Source organism: Hemicordylus capensis, chromosome 1 (assembly GCF_027244095.1).
Source record: "Hemicordylus capensis ecotype Gifberg chromosome 1, rHemCap1.1.pri, whole genome shotgun sequence".
Lineage (NCBI taxonomy): Eukaryota > Metazoa > Chordata > Lepidosauria > Squamata > Cordylidae > Hemicordylus > Hemicordylus capensis.
The window spans coordinates 423,158,454-423,174,697 of record NC_069657.1 but is presented as its reverse complement, the minus strand read 5'-3'; the positions used below and the strand labels follow the sequence as shown (position 1 = coordinate 423,174,697).

Sequence of the window (16,244 nt, the reverse complement as noted above, 5' to 3'; positions counted from 1 at the left end):
CCCTTTTTTTTCCTGTTGAGAATAATTCCCTTGCTCTTTACTAGGACAAGCATTCCTCAAATAGCATACCTCACATGCAAGGTGCTTCCACATATAAAACTTTGCCTATCATCAGCAACTTTGTAGGCTTGATTTTTAACTGATTCCTCCCTTTCCGTTTGCTTTTCCAAATTAAACTCTTGCAAATGTTCATGCACAAAACTCAAAGTCACATTTTCTTTAATTTACAGGAAATTGACAATATTCTCATATTCTTTAAGCAAGGTATTAAGCAAAAGTCCAATCTTTGCTGGTTCAGGCATATTTATTTCCTGCAGTTCCAACTCTTTCAGTATTCCCATAAATGAGCAGATGTGCTCCTGCAAACTCTCTCCCTCTCTCACTCTTTTATTACACAATTACAGTATAAGAGAAATTTGACTGTTTACAGTTCTTTGTGGAAAGACCTTCTTCAATCTTGCCCACATCTCTCTCGCTATATTTTTGTCTCCTATATGATAGAATAACTTATCAGTCAGAGATACTGTCTCATGGCTTGCTGGTTTGCAGAATCCCATTCTCATTGTTCTTCTTCATTCTCTGTTGGTCTTTGTTCCTCCAGAACATAAGATAGTCCATGAGTATTCAGCAACTTCTTCACTCTGAAGGACCATTTTCTGTCGTTTGTTTCATTGAGCAGTACAACAGTGGGATGCCTCCCCAAAATGCAAAAGTAATCATGTTGTCCAGCTTTCTTGCCAACAAACTCTTTGTTATCTCATAACTTATTGCTTCACAACTGGGCTCATAACCCAATGTTCCAAAGAAATTACTTATCCTTTATAAGTAATTGAACAGGAAGTCAACTTTAACTGAGAAACAAGAGTTTGATATTTATTACGTACTAAACATAGGCTAAAAAACAATAAACAGGCTATTAGTTTATTATGCAGAGAGGGAGAACCTCTCAGTTTGAATTAAGTCAGAAAGTGAGAAGACAAATAAACTGTGACTCCACCACCCAAGCCAGTACATAGACACTTGCAAGCATAGAAAAGCATTCCCCACACAAAGCACTGAGATGATGTCTATGGCAAAATCCCAACAGAATATTCTTCAGCCAGTTGTAGGGTTGCCAACTAGGGCCTTTTTATAGAGGACATGCAACTATTTGGGGGATGAAACAACTTTTCTTTTCCTTTTTGCATTAGGAGGAGTAGAGACTATTTTGGGGACCAAACAACTTTTTTGCATGAGTTGTGGTATCCAAAGTTCTAGGGGAGTAACTGGAACGTTTTGTTCACTCAGAACACTTTGCTCTCATGAGCAGCTTCTCTTCCTCTGTCTCATTCCCCTTCCTACTGAACATCTATCCAATGGGTAAGCCAGAGTGGAAGTTCTGCTTTAGTGGCAGGTTGCAGAATCATGTGATGCAAAAGCATGGATAGGTGTGCCCTGCAGGGGCTGCTTGCTTGCTTGCCTCATCTCGTGGCAGTGTGTAGTTTGCTGTTAGCTAGCTAACGTTAACTTAGTTAGAAGTTAGCTAATTAACTTTACTCAGTTAGCAGCCAGTTACCCCAGCTGAGTAAAAAGGCACCTTTGAAAGTGGTGAATCTCTTCGCTTATCATGGGGAGAGCAAATGGCCCTATCCAACCCCAGCACAGCATTTCTCTAATGGCTGATGCTGGTGTTACCTTGTGTTACTTTTTAGACTGTGAGCCCTTTGGGGACAGGGGAGCATCTTATTATTTATTTTTCTTTGAAAACCACTTGGAAACCTTCTGTTGAAAAGTGGTCTATAAATATATGTAGTCATAGAGAACAACAAGCGAGTGGGAGACAGTGCATGCACCACTGTGCCAGCATGCAAAGAGGCTGGCTTGGTAACTAGCTGGCTGCCCTGCCTTGAGTCAAGAGGTGAAGTTTATCACCCGGCCAGGGAGAGCAGGCTGGATGACTTTTGAAGAAGAAAATCTTCTTTAAATATATCAGAAGCAGGAAAACTGCCAGGGAGGCAGTTGGACCCTTAGATTATGAGGACATGAAAGGGATTATTAAGGAGGATGAGGAGATGAGAGAGCCAGCGTGGTGTAGTGGTTAGAGTGCTGGACTAGGACCGGGGAGACCCGAGTTCAAATCCCCATTCAGCCATGAAACTAGCTGGGTGACTCTGGGCCAGTCACTTCTCTCTCAGCCTAACCTACTTCACAGGGTTGTTGTGAAAGAGAAACTCAAGTATTTAGTACACCGCTCTGGGCTCCTTGGAGGAAGAGCGGGATATAAATATTATTATTATTATTATTATTATTATTATGAAGCTGAATGGATTTGTCTTCATGGTAGAGTATACTGATTATATACCTGCTTCAGAAAGGAGCTTTCAGACTTGGAGGCTGAAGAACTGGGTCAATCTGAGGTGACAAGAGAGGATGTTCTAAACTGGCTTGAAAAACTAAAAAATAACAAATCACCAGGGCAAGATGGCATCCACCCAAGAGTTCTGAAGGGACTTGAATGTGAAATTGCTGAGTTCCTAGCAAAAATACGTAACTTGTCCCTACAATCAGGCTCTGTACCAGAGGACTTGAAAGTAGCTAATGTAACTCCAATTTTCAAAAGGGGATCCAGGGGGATCCGGGAAACTACAGGCCAGTTAGGTTAAATTCTGTATCAGGTAAATTGATGGAAAGCATACTTAAAGATAAAATTGTTAAATATATAGAAGAACAGGCCTTGCTGAAGGAGAAGCACCAATCAAAAAAGCATAAAGGACCTGAATAAGAGAATCCAAGAAGCAAACTAACACATACAATAATGTAACAGAAAACAATAGCCCCAATTTATATATATAATTATCTAAGGCATACCTGTGGCTAATCCCATGTGTGGCAGCACTTGCGAGAGTTCGCGAGTAGAAGCACCTGCTTGGGCAGTGGGGATTCCATATGCAGATGGGGGGAGGAGCCTCTGATGGTTAATATCAGTTGGAATGCAACTGCTGCTGGTCAGAAGATGTTCTTGATTGTAGAGGAGAGGAATCTATCTGTCTATCTGTCTATCTATCTATGGATAGTGAGCAGGGGTCTGCAAAGAGAGCGGTCATGAGAGGAAAGAGCCCCTTCAGGAGAAGGAGGCTGCCGTTGTGTGAATTAGATGAGGAAACAAGATGAACAAGGTCTATTAATTCAGGAAGGGAAGGAGGGAGGGAGAGGGGGAAGGGAGAGAGGGAGAGGGGGAGAGAAAGAGACTGAGAAAGAAGGGAGAGGAAGAGAGAAAGAAGGAAGGGTGAGGGACAGGCCCGAGCCTGTCAGCAGCCTAAGGGGAACGAGTGGTCACAGTGGTGGCAGCAGCAAGGAAGGGCCCAGTCAACCATAGCTGCTGTTTGTGGCTACCGAGGCCATTGGCGGATGGAATCAGGCAGGCAAGGGACAGGCCCGAGCCTCTCAGCAGCCTGAGGGGAACAAGCGGCCGTGGCAGTGGCGGCAGTGAGGAAGGGTTGCTGCTTAACCACTGCTGCTGCTGCTCCTGTGGGGAGGAGCAGGAGCATGGTTCAGGTGAGGGTAGGGAGGTCTCTGGGGATAGGGGTCTGCAGCTTAGCCAATAGGCGCTAGCAAAGCTGTAGCCATGACCAAGAGGGGTGAGGGGGATGGGGTAAAGGGATGGAGGAGTGACCAAGAGGGGTGGGGGGATGGAAGTAACAGAATGGAGGAGGAGAAGGGGCAGGGGTGCGGCTCAGGTGAGGGTGGGGAGATCTCTGAGGTGAGGGGGCCGTGGCAGGGGGTTAGGGGAGCAATCAAGTACTAGCATGTATATGTTCTGCGCACATTAAGTTATTAAATATATAAATGTAAATTATGGTGGAAACAGAATAATCATCTATACAAGGTGATATGAGTAAATCATATAAGGCAAATTGAGAAATAAGATATAAAGTTTTGGATATCTTTGTATCCAAAAACAACGATATAAACATACGAACTTAAATCAAATGTTCTTTCATTACATCCAGTAAAAGAACTAAATATATAAACAATCGCACTCTGTTTATCATGCTGTTTCGAGCGTCTTTTTCAAGTATCAATGAAAGTTCATATATTCTTCCAAGGATATCTCTAAAATCTTCTTCAAAATTTCAGTGCTGCAGAATGAATCTTTTTCATGGGAGACTGCAGGTCTTATCCTGTGATGGGACAATTCTATAAAATGTGCCCACATTCACCAATATATAAATTAATACTATTATGATGATCTACTCATTATATAATAAATAAATAGCCTCATAGTAGCCCTTTATACAAAAATATTTATAACACTCTTCAAACCAATTGAATATCCCTGAGGTTAATAAGGTTCATATATCTAAAAATGATATTAACAAGACATCTTAAGAGTAAAACCAACATTGATCACTGTTCCATCAGATAAAAATTTTGTTTGTTTGTTTGACCTACTTTTATACTGCCCAAAATTTATTTCTCTGGGCGGTTTACAACAAAAAATAACAGAACAGTTAAAACATTACTTAAAACAAATAAATGACAACAAAAATTAAAACATAAATAAATGACAGAAAGAAGTAAAACATTACAACAATTTAAATTTTTAAAACAATATTTTAAAACAATGTTAAAACTATTAAAATCGTATTTAATTAAAAGCCTAGGTGAACAGATGTGTCTTTAAAGATTTTTTAAAGAATTGTCAGAGATGGGGAGGTTCTTATTTTGGCAGGGAGCATGTTCCAAAGCTTTGGGGCAGCAGCAGAGAAGGCCTGTTTGTAAAATACTGTTACAAAAATGATTGAAGCTGCGAAAAGGATACTTACCCCTATAGATAACTATTAATATTCTCATGCTGTTGAGGGGTCTCAGCTACTGTTAACAATTTCATTTTCTTGTATTTAGGATTGATTTTTCCAATAGACTATCTTTTTTTGGTGGCATTTTTAAAAAATCTAAAAGTCAAAACAAAGAAATGTAAAATTACCTTTATATATTTTAAATTATTCTCATATATTTTATGCTTTGATGTTCTTTACTTGGTCATAAAATACGTTCATTTTCAGGCTTATTACCTCAAGAGAAAGTTGCCTTTACACTATAACCCATAAATCATGACAATTTTAACTTGTAAGAACATTCAAGATGAGCTTGAATCCTTAATAAAGCATGCTTACCTTCTAATTCCGGCAAATGCCTGACAGGTTACTGTGAAGTATGTGTGTCATTTATAAACCAAAGAGGCATCTGTCACTTTCTGGTGAAATGTTGCCGTCCTAGAAAAACTTCCTCTTACGACTATTTTTGTGTAGATTATTTGTTTTATTCACAACCACAAACTTAAGTTGAGTGACTTCTTTTGACTGTTTATGACAAAAACAATTGCAGATCAGTACCATATAGCCTCTGAAATCTCAACACGCACCATCTACATATCTTCTTCTTATATAATTGAATCATAAAGAAAACAAATTGATATATGAGGACCCACTCTATATCCGTCTGCCTCTGTCTGTCTGTGTGGGGTGGTTGTCGGGGTTCCCAAATACCCTATGTTACTCATAGGGTCATGGGAAGTTACTTTGCAAAGTTTGCTCTCGATAGCTCAAAGGGTGTGGGAATGTATAGGGAACAGACAGAGAAAGAGACATTCAATTTTATAGAGAGAGAGATTGTGCATGTTTGTATTGGTATTTTATGATTATATTATGCTTGTTTTCTTGGACTTTTAATTAGATTTGTATTTTTATATTCCATTATATTTATAATTTATATATTACATTATATTTAATTAGATTTGTATTTTTATATTTTTATTGTGTAACTTTTGTAGTTTTATATTGTGTTAAATGTTTTGTAAATGGCTTTGAGATTGTTTTAATGAAAGGAGGTATAAAAAATTAATGATTGAGAAATAAATGAATAAATTAGTGTGGGTGTGGTCCTGCTTCCCACCTCTACATGGTCACTGAACTTGGGAAGAGAATAGTCTGAAGATAGCTAATGTGAACTGGACATCTGATGGAGAAGTGGGCCTCTTCTTATGTTGGACTGCATCTTCACCCTAGGCGGGGGAAATCAACAAATAGATACGCTTGGGTGATGGCCTATAATGTTCCCACGTCACCACAAAACTATCAGTGCATGAATTAATGCCTAGGTTTCTAGTAATATTTCCTAAATGAAATAGTTGCATGTTACAATATGCTAATTCATTATGTGACACTTGTGAGAATAATGTAAACTAAGATTTTTATTTCCCGTTATTTCAAGATGTGGCCAAAATTATTTGACATCTGGTCTTTTTTATGGGCATCTGGTGTTTTGTCTAGACAGATACTGAAATTTAAATATGACTTTTTTTCTTGTACACAGAATTTCATAACAGGCTACTTTAACAAAGTTCTGGTTGTCTTATAACCCATTGTATAACACTCAGAGCCAAATGCAAGGAAGAGAAATGTTTTTTAAGTATATTTCATATGATTTTTTTGCATGTGTATTTTATTATTATTTCGCTTTTCAAAAACACACCCACAAATCTTTGGAACAGAGAGTTTGAATCAATTTATGATCAAGCAGCACAAACAAAACAATCTCAATATTTTATGCAGTATTTTATATTGATGAGGGCTATGCTTGAGTTCTTAAGTAACTGAACAACCCAATCTCTCCAGGCATTCTTCAGCATGCTTTCATGGGCTCATCATTTATGGTGTTAACAGGCATTTTCAGTCTTTCTCTCACCATCATTGTTTACTTATTTTTCTCAGAATTCTGCAGTACATCTGCCAACACTTTTGTACACATCAGCTAGCACTGTACAGTATCTATCCTGTAGAAGTCTGGAGGAAAAGAAGAGTAAGAGTGGCAAGATTACTATCGCACCAATGGAAACATCTAGAGATGGGTGAATTTTAAGATCTGAAAATAATCCAGATTTGCCAGATATATACTAGTTATCCTGCCCCACATTATGCACAATGAAACACCTATATTAACAATTGGCCAGCACTGCTGCACAAGTAAAATAGGGATGTTTATGAACCGTGTTTCAAACCATAGTTTGAGCACAGTTCGGGAGCTTTAAGAAAGTGGACATCAGGTTCTTATCTGCTCTGCGCCTGCTAGGGTGGCGTGCTTCTGAAGAATCCCTACGTGGCGCCATCATGCTGACCCTGCAAATGGTGTCTGCCCATGTGCAGATGCCATGTGCATGCTGGCACCACGTGGGGATTCTTGGGACATGCACTGCCCAAGCAGGAAGCTGCATGGGGCCGTGGAGAGCAGATATGAACCTGTTATCCTCTTTCTTAAAGCTCTCAAACTGTGCTTGAACCATGGTTCATGCACGTCCCTAATGTAAGAGTCAACCTCAGCGATGTTGCACAAGAGTGTAGTTGCGCAATGACTTAAAATAGTGTGCATACACTTGTGCAAGAGAACTCTCACTGTTCCAGGGATTGAACTTCGGACCTTCTGCATGCAAGGGTCTTCCACTGAGCTGTGGGCCTTGCCCAAGATTAGCTTGGAAATTAGACAAATTCTTCTCCCTCGACAAAAAAATGAGGAAGAACTTTAATAATTCGCTTAGCCAATCCTAGACAGCTCAGAGGGATCTTCCACCCCTTCCCTGGGAACTGTCCATTCTCTCCATACCTATCTCAGTAGTATTGGTGGGATGGCAGAAACAACAGCAGAAGTGGCAGCAGACTAATTTGTGTGCGGTGGAGAGAGGACTCTCTGACATTTCTCTTCTCCACCCCCACCCTAAAGAAAAAGAGAGCACCAGGATGAGTGACACTGGTACTGCTAAGGGGAGAATAAAGGAGGATTTTTTACTCCTTCCCCTCCCTCCTCCATTGTCACTTCCTCCACTGTCATCTGCTAATTGAGCAAAGTGGCACCTTGTTAAAGTGGTGATTCTCTTTATTTAGCAGGGGGAGGGCAACTGGCTTTATCCACCCCCAGCACAGCATCCCTCCCTCCAGTGGCTGTTGCTGGTATCTATCTTATGGTGGTATCTATCTTATCTTAAAAAAAAAAAGATTCTGAGCCCTTTGGGGACAAAGAGCCATTTCATTCATTCATTCATTTATATCTATGTAAACCACTTTGGGAACTTTGTTGAAAAGCGGTATATAAATATTCATGGTATTCGTATTCATATTCGTATTGTGGTCTTTGGAACTTGAAGTCTTCCCAAGACTTCAGTGTGGACCTTGGAAAGACTCCCATTCCAAAGGCCACTAGGCCTTTACTCCTATAAGCTGCCCTGCAGCTCATCAGATCAACAATTCTGCTACTGCTGTTTTTCTTACTGCTCTGCTCCATCACTGAGACAGAGAAGGAGAGGATGGAGGGCTGATGTCGGGGGGGGGGGGGGTTTGAGATCTTCTCTGAACTCTTCAAGCTCAGAAGAATTCTCAGAGCTTGGGCAGTTCCTCTCTCCTTTCAAGGGGGGCTTTTCTGGACTCCAAGAATTCTTTCTTTCTTTTATTTGATTTATATACTGCCTGACTCCAGAGGCTCCAGGTGGTTCACAAAAACAAAGACAAACAAGACCAGTTATTAAAACAAAAATTAAAAGAAATCTAACATATTCAGAAATTACAACAATTAAAAAATCTAAACATCAATTAAAAATGTAATTTTAATGTATCCTTGGACAATCAAGTACAGATGGGTGATCCATTTCTGGTTGGAAGTCCTTTTGGGAGTGTGCAGATACACAAATCTTCCAATGCAAAATGCTTCCTGGAATTTTTAAGAAAACAGACCCCACGTTAATATTGGATAAACCCATGGATGAAGATCGATCAGCAGAACGAACTGAAGAGGAAGAACTAGATGTTACCTGTTTTTAACACAAGATGCCGGAGCAAAATTACTGATTAGGGTTATAGCTTGAATTAGATTAGGGTTATTTCTTTTTTTTTTCCCCGACCCGGGAATCTCTCATAAATTTTATAACCCATGGATGAGTATTAATCAATGGAACAAACTGAAGAGGAAGAACTAGATGTTATCATGATGTCTCCATACCATATTCAGCAAGCATTTGCCTGGTCACTGTCAAATTTGTTAGCTGCTGTTTGTGGGATGTAGGGCAACTTTGAGCATAATGATTTCACATCACATGTCTTCTCTCACTAGATATTAGCAGAAAGGCATGGGGAGGGGACATAGTTCAGAGGCAGCCAAATGTTATCCATAAACACTAGAAGAAATGGGCAAATTAGCAGAAACTTTGCCATCTACATGGGTGGGATCCAAATTAGGCCATCCAACCCTTGGCTTTTGTTTTTCTTTCTTTCTTTCTTTTTGCCTTCAGAAATTATTAAACATACGAAGGCAGGAATCAGTTTGCAACCCTGACAGAGAAAACAAGATAAGAAGAAATTTGGCCCAATTTTTCATGGGGGTCATACATCAAAGCCAACCCAGATTTAAAAGGCGGGGAGAGGAACAGCCATCTGGAATATTTTCATATCGAACCATTGTTTGATTAAGTAGCCATTTGTAACACTTGACAAAAACCACTGGTTTAAGTACTGCACTGCTCTCCTGCATTTATTTTTCTTAGCGGACTCCCAAATTTTAACAATCAATCTTCTAGCAGTTTGGCTAGCCTTTGGCCAGAAAGCTTCTTGTGCCTGACAAATTATTCATATTCTTTTACACAAGAAAAGTCTAGAATTTGGACCTATAGGCAAAGATTAGATTAGCAAAGCTGTTTGTTTCCAAGAGTATAAAGATAATGCCATGGCATACTAACTCATCCATTTCCAGCATTTATTTTGTTTCAAAAGATTGATTTTGAGGGTGGCTTCAGACATTCCACAGAAGCAGGCAGGGAAGACTCCTGAATGACTCGCATTTCCTGTTTTTGTACTGGAGCTGATGTATCTCTCATTCTCACCCTATTCAAATGTGCCCCTCCATGCATTCAGCAAATATATGGAAGAATTCACATGACCACACCTGGTGGCCTATCCCAATTTCTGCACATTCTGTGGAACACCTGGACAATGATGCCAATTGACATCGATTTATTTTCATAGCTAGTTTGCTATTTTAAAAGAAAATAGCAATGAGAGTAAACTGGCCATTAAATGAATCAAATACTCCCCCACCCACGCACCCAGGGAACAGAAAATGACATGGGGCAATTCACAGAGAGACTGCTCAAGGGGCAATTACTCACTAATTTCCCTAAAAGAAGCAATAAAACTATCTGAACCTGGAAGCAATATTTTGTATAGAGCTCCAGATTCCAGAAGAAAGAGACTTCTTCTCACTTTTTATTGCAGTCAAACAAACATGCCTCATTATTGCTGTGCAGAACACACTAGTAAAAAATGGAAAGGGAACCCACCCCACCCCACCACAAAAAAACCCAAAACCCTAAAGATGGAATCTAATTTCAGCCTACAATAGAAGGTTATTATATTTAACTCTTTAATGGTTGTGTAATGTTATTCAACAAGGAACCTCTATGTGAAGTTGGCAGGGACCTGTGCTGAACAGAACTTATTTGTGAGGGGATATTATATAATGATGTTGGTCATGGTGAAGATCTTTGTTAGTTAATACCGCATAATATTAAATGCTATGTGGAACCACATTTTAATTCTACTGGCAGATAATCGCAGAAAAGCAGTTTAATCTCAGCAGTACTAAAGGGTTCGAGAACTCTTGATATCTAAAAGGGTGGTGGTGGGGAAGGCAGAAGGAAGGAAGAATGGAGCATGCACAGTTCATCACATCCACAGGATCTCTTCTGCATACAAAGATGCCAGTATGGAAGCAGATGAAAAAGCACAACAGCAGACACAATTTTCCATAATATTGGAACATTCAGAAAGTCTGATTTGTGGAACTTAATGGGTCTGTTCCAGGAGTTTTGTTATATGTCTAATGCAAATCAGAGATCTGTTTCCAGCTCTGTACAATTAACACACATCAGAAACTTCCAACGATATTCCAACCCAGGTCTCTTACCATGAATTCTCCCATTCTTTCCTACCAGTGCCTTCCCAACTCCAAGAGGTTGAGAAAGAAGCATTCTAATGAAGGGGATGGGTAGAAGTAATTCCAAACCTAGCCCTGAAATAGTTGGCTGAAAAGAGGTAGCTGTGGGCTTCAATTTTTGAAGCACCATAGGATGGATGTGGGACATTTATCATCCTTTGAGCTAAGGAATGCAGCAGTCATGGGGCAGACTACATAATTATCTGTCCAGATTATCTCAGCGATGCATGAGCATTTCTAATAGTGGAATCTTCACATACTCCACTTTCGACAGAGCACTTTGGCAAGGGGTGGCAGATTCTTGCCTTCAGCTCTGCAGTTCCTGTCTGATGCGACACGCATCACTTCAAGGAGGTAATATTTCAAGGTCCCCATTAACGCAAACAAGGCATCTTTCTTACACAAGTCATCAGGACCATCCTAGATATTCTTTTCAAGGGTTTTGCCTTGAATCCATTTGGGAGGGAACAAATCCTGTCAGTAAAGTCCATGCTCCTTTAAAAGGAATACTATCACAAAATATGGGCTATTGTATTTAATAAGATGTTATTAATTTTAGCAACTCCAGAGTCAATCTTCCTGCCAAGTAGACAGGCATGTTTTTATATCTCAGTAATGAATAGCACCTTCAGCCTTGACTGTTACAGACGCTAATAATGTGGAGTTGGCATCATGTTCATGGCTTAAGTCTTGTATTTCCGCACCAGAAAAGGACCAAAAGATATTATCAAGGCATAGTGTACATTCCAGCCAAATGGACAATTTCTTTATTGTGAAAAGGGCAGCTTTTTAAAAATCTATACAGCCTACATATGAACCAAGAACAATCTCCAAATACAGCTGTATTGTGTTGCTTCCACAATTATTTAAACACAGGAGTCTGGCCAAGCAATATACAAATGATTCATAAAAACATGGCCATGCTACACATGTGTGTACCACATGGACTATTATGTGTGAATGTCAAACAAGGGGACACAATTTTTTCTCTCGTGTTTTGTTAAGCTCTTTAATGGCCCCCTACAAAGACCTATCTAAGATTGCTGCACCAGAATGTTATGCCATTACTGAATGCAGATGGCACAAATGTTCTGAAGTGGTTTGTTAATGTTGATATGTAATCCCCGAAAATCCCATTCACTTGTTTTGTTCAACACATGTACACTCTGTATAAAGTGTACGCATGTACAGATCTGTATGCATGCATATACATTTATCCACACATTATGCTCAATGCACATACAGTAGGACACTTCCCCATCTCTGACAACTTTTAAAAAGTCCCTAAAGATGCATCTGTTCACCCAAGCTTTTAATTAAATACTGTTTTTGTGTGAATTATTTATATCTATGTAAACCGTTTTGGGAGCTATTGTTGAAAAGCACTATATAATTTTTTGATGTATTCGTATTCACAAAATGCTTCCTCACAAATATAAGAACATAGATTGCACGTTTTTAGAAGGGTTCAAAACCTTTCTGTAAAGTGCAGGATTTAGTACATAAAATGGTATCTGAAATTTTCAACCTTTCAAAAAGAACACGTTTCTAGCCCAAATTGTGGCAAAGATATTTGGAAAGTTATCGGGCAAATTTGATGAAATCTCTGAAGCTGATGGGAAGGGGTGAAGTAGAGATTCTAGTGGTCAAAGGGTAGGGTTAGGAACATAGGAAGCTGCCATATACTGAGTCAGACCATTGGTTGATCTAGCTCAGTATTGTCTTCACAGACTGGCAGCGGCTTCTCCAAGGTTGCAGGCAGGAATCTCTCTCAGCCCTATGTTGGAGATGCCAGGGAGGAAACTTGGAACCTAGATGCTCTTCCCAGAATGGCTCCATCCCCTAAGGGGGATATCTTACAGTGCTCACACATCAAGTCTCCCATTTATATGCAACCAGGGCAGACCAGGTTATATGCAACCTGGGCAGACCCTTCTTAGCTAAGGGGACAAGCCGTGCTTGCTACCACAAGACCTACCACAAGACCAGGGTTGTAGAGCATTGTATAATTTCTTCCATTCTCCATTGGCTAGAAGACTAACTCATGCAAAATATGCAAAGTTATGCTAACTTATTTGCTTTGAATAGCTTATAGCTGTTGATAGCAGAGTGGCTGAGAGAGAGATGGTCAAAGTGAACATGGCATTCATCACGTTGTTTGCCTTTGCATTTAATGATTTTATGTTGTAGAGCCATAGAACACCAAAAGTCCACCATGAAGAGAGCGTTTTAATCCCTTATCCCCATATCATGGTCCTCATGAAAATCCTCCCCAAAGTTGCTATATGAGTCAGGAGAGAAGGCAGCTACAAACAGCTTTCGGAAGGACTATTTTTGTTGGGACTGTGGCACAGGGGGAAAGGGATTCAACCCTTCCCCCTTGTTGCAGTTCTAAATGTCATTGCCCCCAACCACAGCTGTTGTGTGGGGAAACCCCCCAGTCCCTGCCGAACAGTGAGTCGGCGGGGAATGGTTGCGGCAGGGAATGCGCGGTGGGGTTACCTGACTCCACTTCTCGGCCCGCCAGAATTCCTGCTGCCCCCCAAGATAATGGCCAACGAGGGGAGTAGACGTGTGGCTCGACCCCAATGTTTGGCAGCCCTTTCTGTGAGCCCGGGAGCATCTTGCATGACTTCAGGGGGCTCTTGCGAGATATCACGAGATCTTGTGCAGGTCCAAGATCTCACAAGAACTGTCCCAATTGCCAGGATCTATATAAGGAGACACTCAGTTCTGCTGGAACCCAACTAAGTTCTGACTCAGTGCACAGCACTCAGATACCCATTGTTGTTCTCTGACTGGTTCTCTCTCTCTCAGTGGTTAATGGTCTGAATGTATGGTGGCAAGCAAGCAAGCAAGGGATACACATGCTCTATAGCTCACGCAGCAGGCATGCCTGCCTGGCATCTCCACTCACAAACCATGCCTGCCTGACTGTCTGCCTGATTGTCATGGTTGCCGCTGCTCATCCTGGGCTGGGGGCTCCTAGGAGGAGAAGCAGTGGCTGCTAGAGATGTAAATGGAGCTGGTTCGATGCTCCTTTTTCTGAAGTGCAGAACCGGTTCGAAATGCTGGCATTCGAGCTGGTTTGGAGGCAGGGGTGGTTGCTTTAAGGTGTGGTGAGGGTCTCCTCTCCTCCCCCCGCTGCATTTCCCCCACCGGTGCTGCTGCCAAAACCTCTGATGCAGGGTGACTGAGTACCTCCTTGTCAACCCGATCAGCGTAATGCTGGAAGCTTGAGAAGGGTAGAACCATACAGGTGTGGCTGTAGGCAATGCTGGAATGTGTCCTCCTTGGTGGAAGTGGCTGTTGGCTCAGCTGCTCGCCCAGCCCAGCCCCATCACTGCACCTCAATGGGAGGAGATCCGGCAGGCTGGGCTTGTGCTGACTCCACTCAGTGCATCCTGGGAACAGTTGCACTTGGCTGCCAGGTGTGGTGGCAGCACAGGCTGGTGGCAGCCCAGGACATTAGTGCCACATGACCCAGGGGGCCCAGGGGCTGCCAGGAGCTTTCCTAGACAGCAGGCTTTACTACGGGTTTACTTCAAGGATTTACTGTGAGTTCTAAGTTGCTCCCACCCCCCAAAAAAAAATCCAATGCAACTAGTGGAATTTTTTTAACCCCATATATAAATCGGGCTACACTAACGCAGAATGAAAAACCCAAATTGTGTGTGAAGTACTCCCAGATAGTTCGCAGGGACTTTGGGGTAAATTTGGCCGAAATGTGAATGCACACCTTCCATTCTGGAGGAGATGTGAGCTAAAAGCCAGGTGTGAAAAACTTCCAGGGACTGCCGGGGGGGGGGGGCAGACTTCTTCCCCAAGTCCAGGGGGAATGGTGCCTCTGTGTGTGGTGGTGTAAAGGTACAGAAACGTTTATGAATTACAGTGAGAATTACAGGGAGGAGTTCTTTTTCTTTCATAAAAAAGGAACCCTGTTTAGAAGGCAGACTTGCGCCTCCCATCAAACTGATATGACAAACATGAGAAATTGAGAGAGTCTTCCAAATGTAGGAATCAGTATGGTAAAAACACACAAGCCCTAATCAGAAAGTAAGGCCATACTCATGACCAGCTCTTTCTGGGTAGGAGAGGGTTAAGCCTGGTACAGAGGCTTGTCTGGAGTCACGGAGACCTCTCCTACCCAGCTGCTTCCCAAGTGGGTAGCCCAGCTTTAAACCCAGGTTAAAAGTGAGGTAGGAGAGAAACGCCCCTCTCCTACCTTTTCATTGGGTCCTTTGTGCCGCTGTTTCAAGTGCTCCCAGGGCCATGCAACCATAGAGTCCTGGGGAAAGTGGGGCCAGGGAGAGGCACAAGGTGCACAGTTGCATTGCAGAGGGCTGCTTTTCTTCTGCCCGCATGGTGTATTGTGGGATGTGGGAGGACTTCCTCCTCCCGATCCCACTTCAGGAGTCTGCCACCGCACCAGTTGTGTGGGTGCACAAGCAACGGAGCCCCAAAGAGGCTCCAATCATCTGGGGGAAGGAAGGTAGGATCCTGCCTTTCCCCCAGCCCAACCCACTTTGGTCGTGAGAATGACCTGAGTAAGTTGCATGAGTATCTGCACACTCATACATGTTTTTGTGTGAATGACTAGACCTGCACTCATTTTGAATGTGAACCTGAGTACAGGCCCCTCAAATGCATGGTACAGATTGGAAGTGTACTTCTGTACCTGCATGCATGTGAATAAGTGTACCTGTGTACACTGTACACTCATTTATTATTATTATTATTATTATTATTATTATTATTATTATTAATTCAATTTCTATACCGTCCTTCCAAAAATGGCTCAGGGCGGTTTACACAGAGAAATAATAAATAAATAAGATGGCTCCCTGTCCCCAAAGGGCTCACATTCTAAAAAACACAAGATACACACCAGCAACAGTCACTGGAGGTACTGAGCTGTGGGTGGATAGGGCCAATTACTCTCCCCCTGCTAAATAAAGAGAATCACCACGATAAAGGGTGCCTCTTTGCCCAGTTAGCAGGGGATTTGTACACGGAGGCACCCCTGGACTTCTGGGTGGAGGTCCAGGGCCTCCACACACCCTGGGGGCCAGCATATCCTCTTTAGTCTGTCCTGGGTGGTGTGGTCACCATGTCGTCAGTCCATGCTGCACCAGGCAGCCAAGCATGACTGTGGCCTGTGCTGGGTGGCCAAGTGTGACCTTTGCTTTAGAGGGAGGAGTGGGGAAAGAAATATATGGGGTGGGAATATG

At 41.9% G+C, this 16,244-nt stretch overlaps 1 long non-coding RNA gene across 1 annotated transcript; it reads right to left on the bottom strand.

The window, feature by feature from the left end:
* Window positions 1-301: 301 nt before the first annotated feature.
* LOC128351572 (uncharacterized) lies at window positions 302-15,286 on the bottom strand. The gene is made up of 6 exons (XR_008319878.1): window positions 15,239-15,286; window positions 6,727-6,824; window positions 5,157-5,342; window positions 4,806-4,934; window positions 2,848-3,064; window positions 302-851 (listed from the first exon to the last, which is right to left on the bottom strand). It is a non-coding gene; the product is annotated as an uncharacterized LOC128351572 (long non-coding RNA).
* Between the last annotated feature and the right edge of the window lie 958 nt (window positions 15,287-16,244).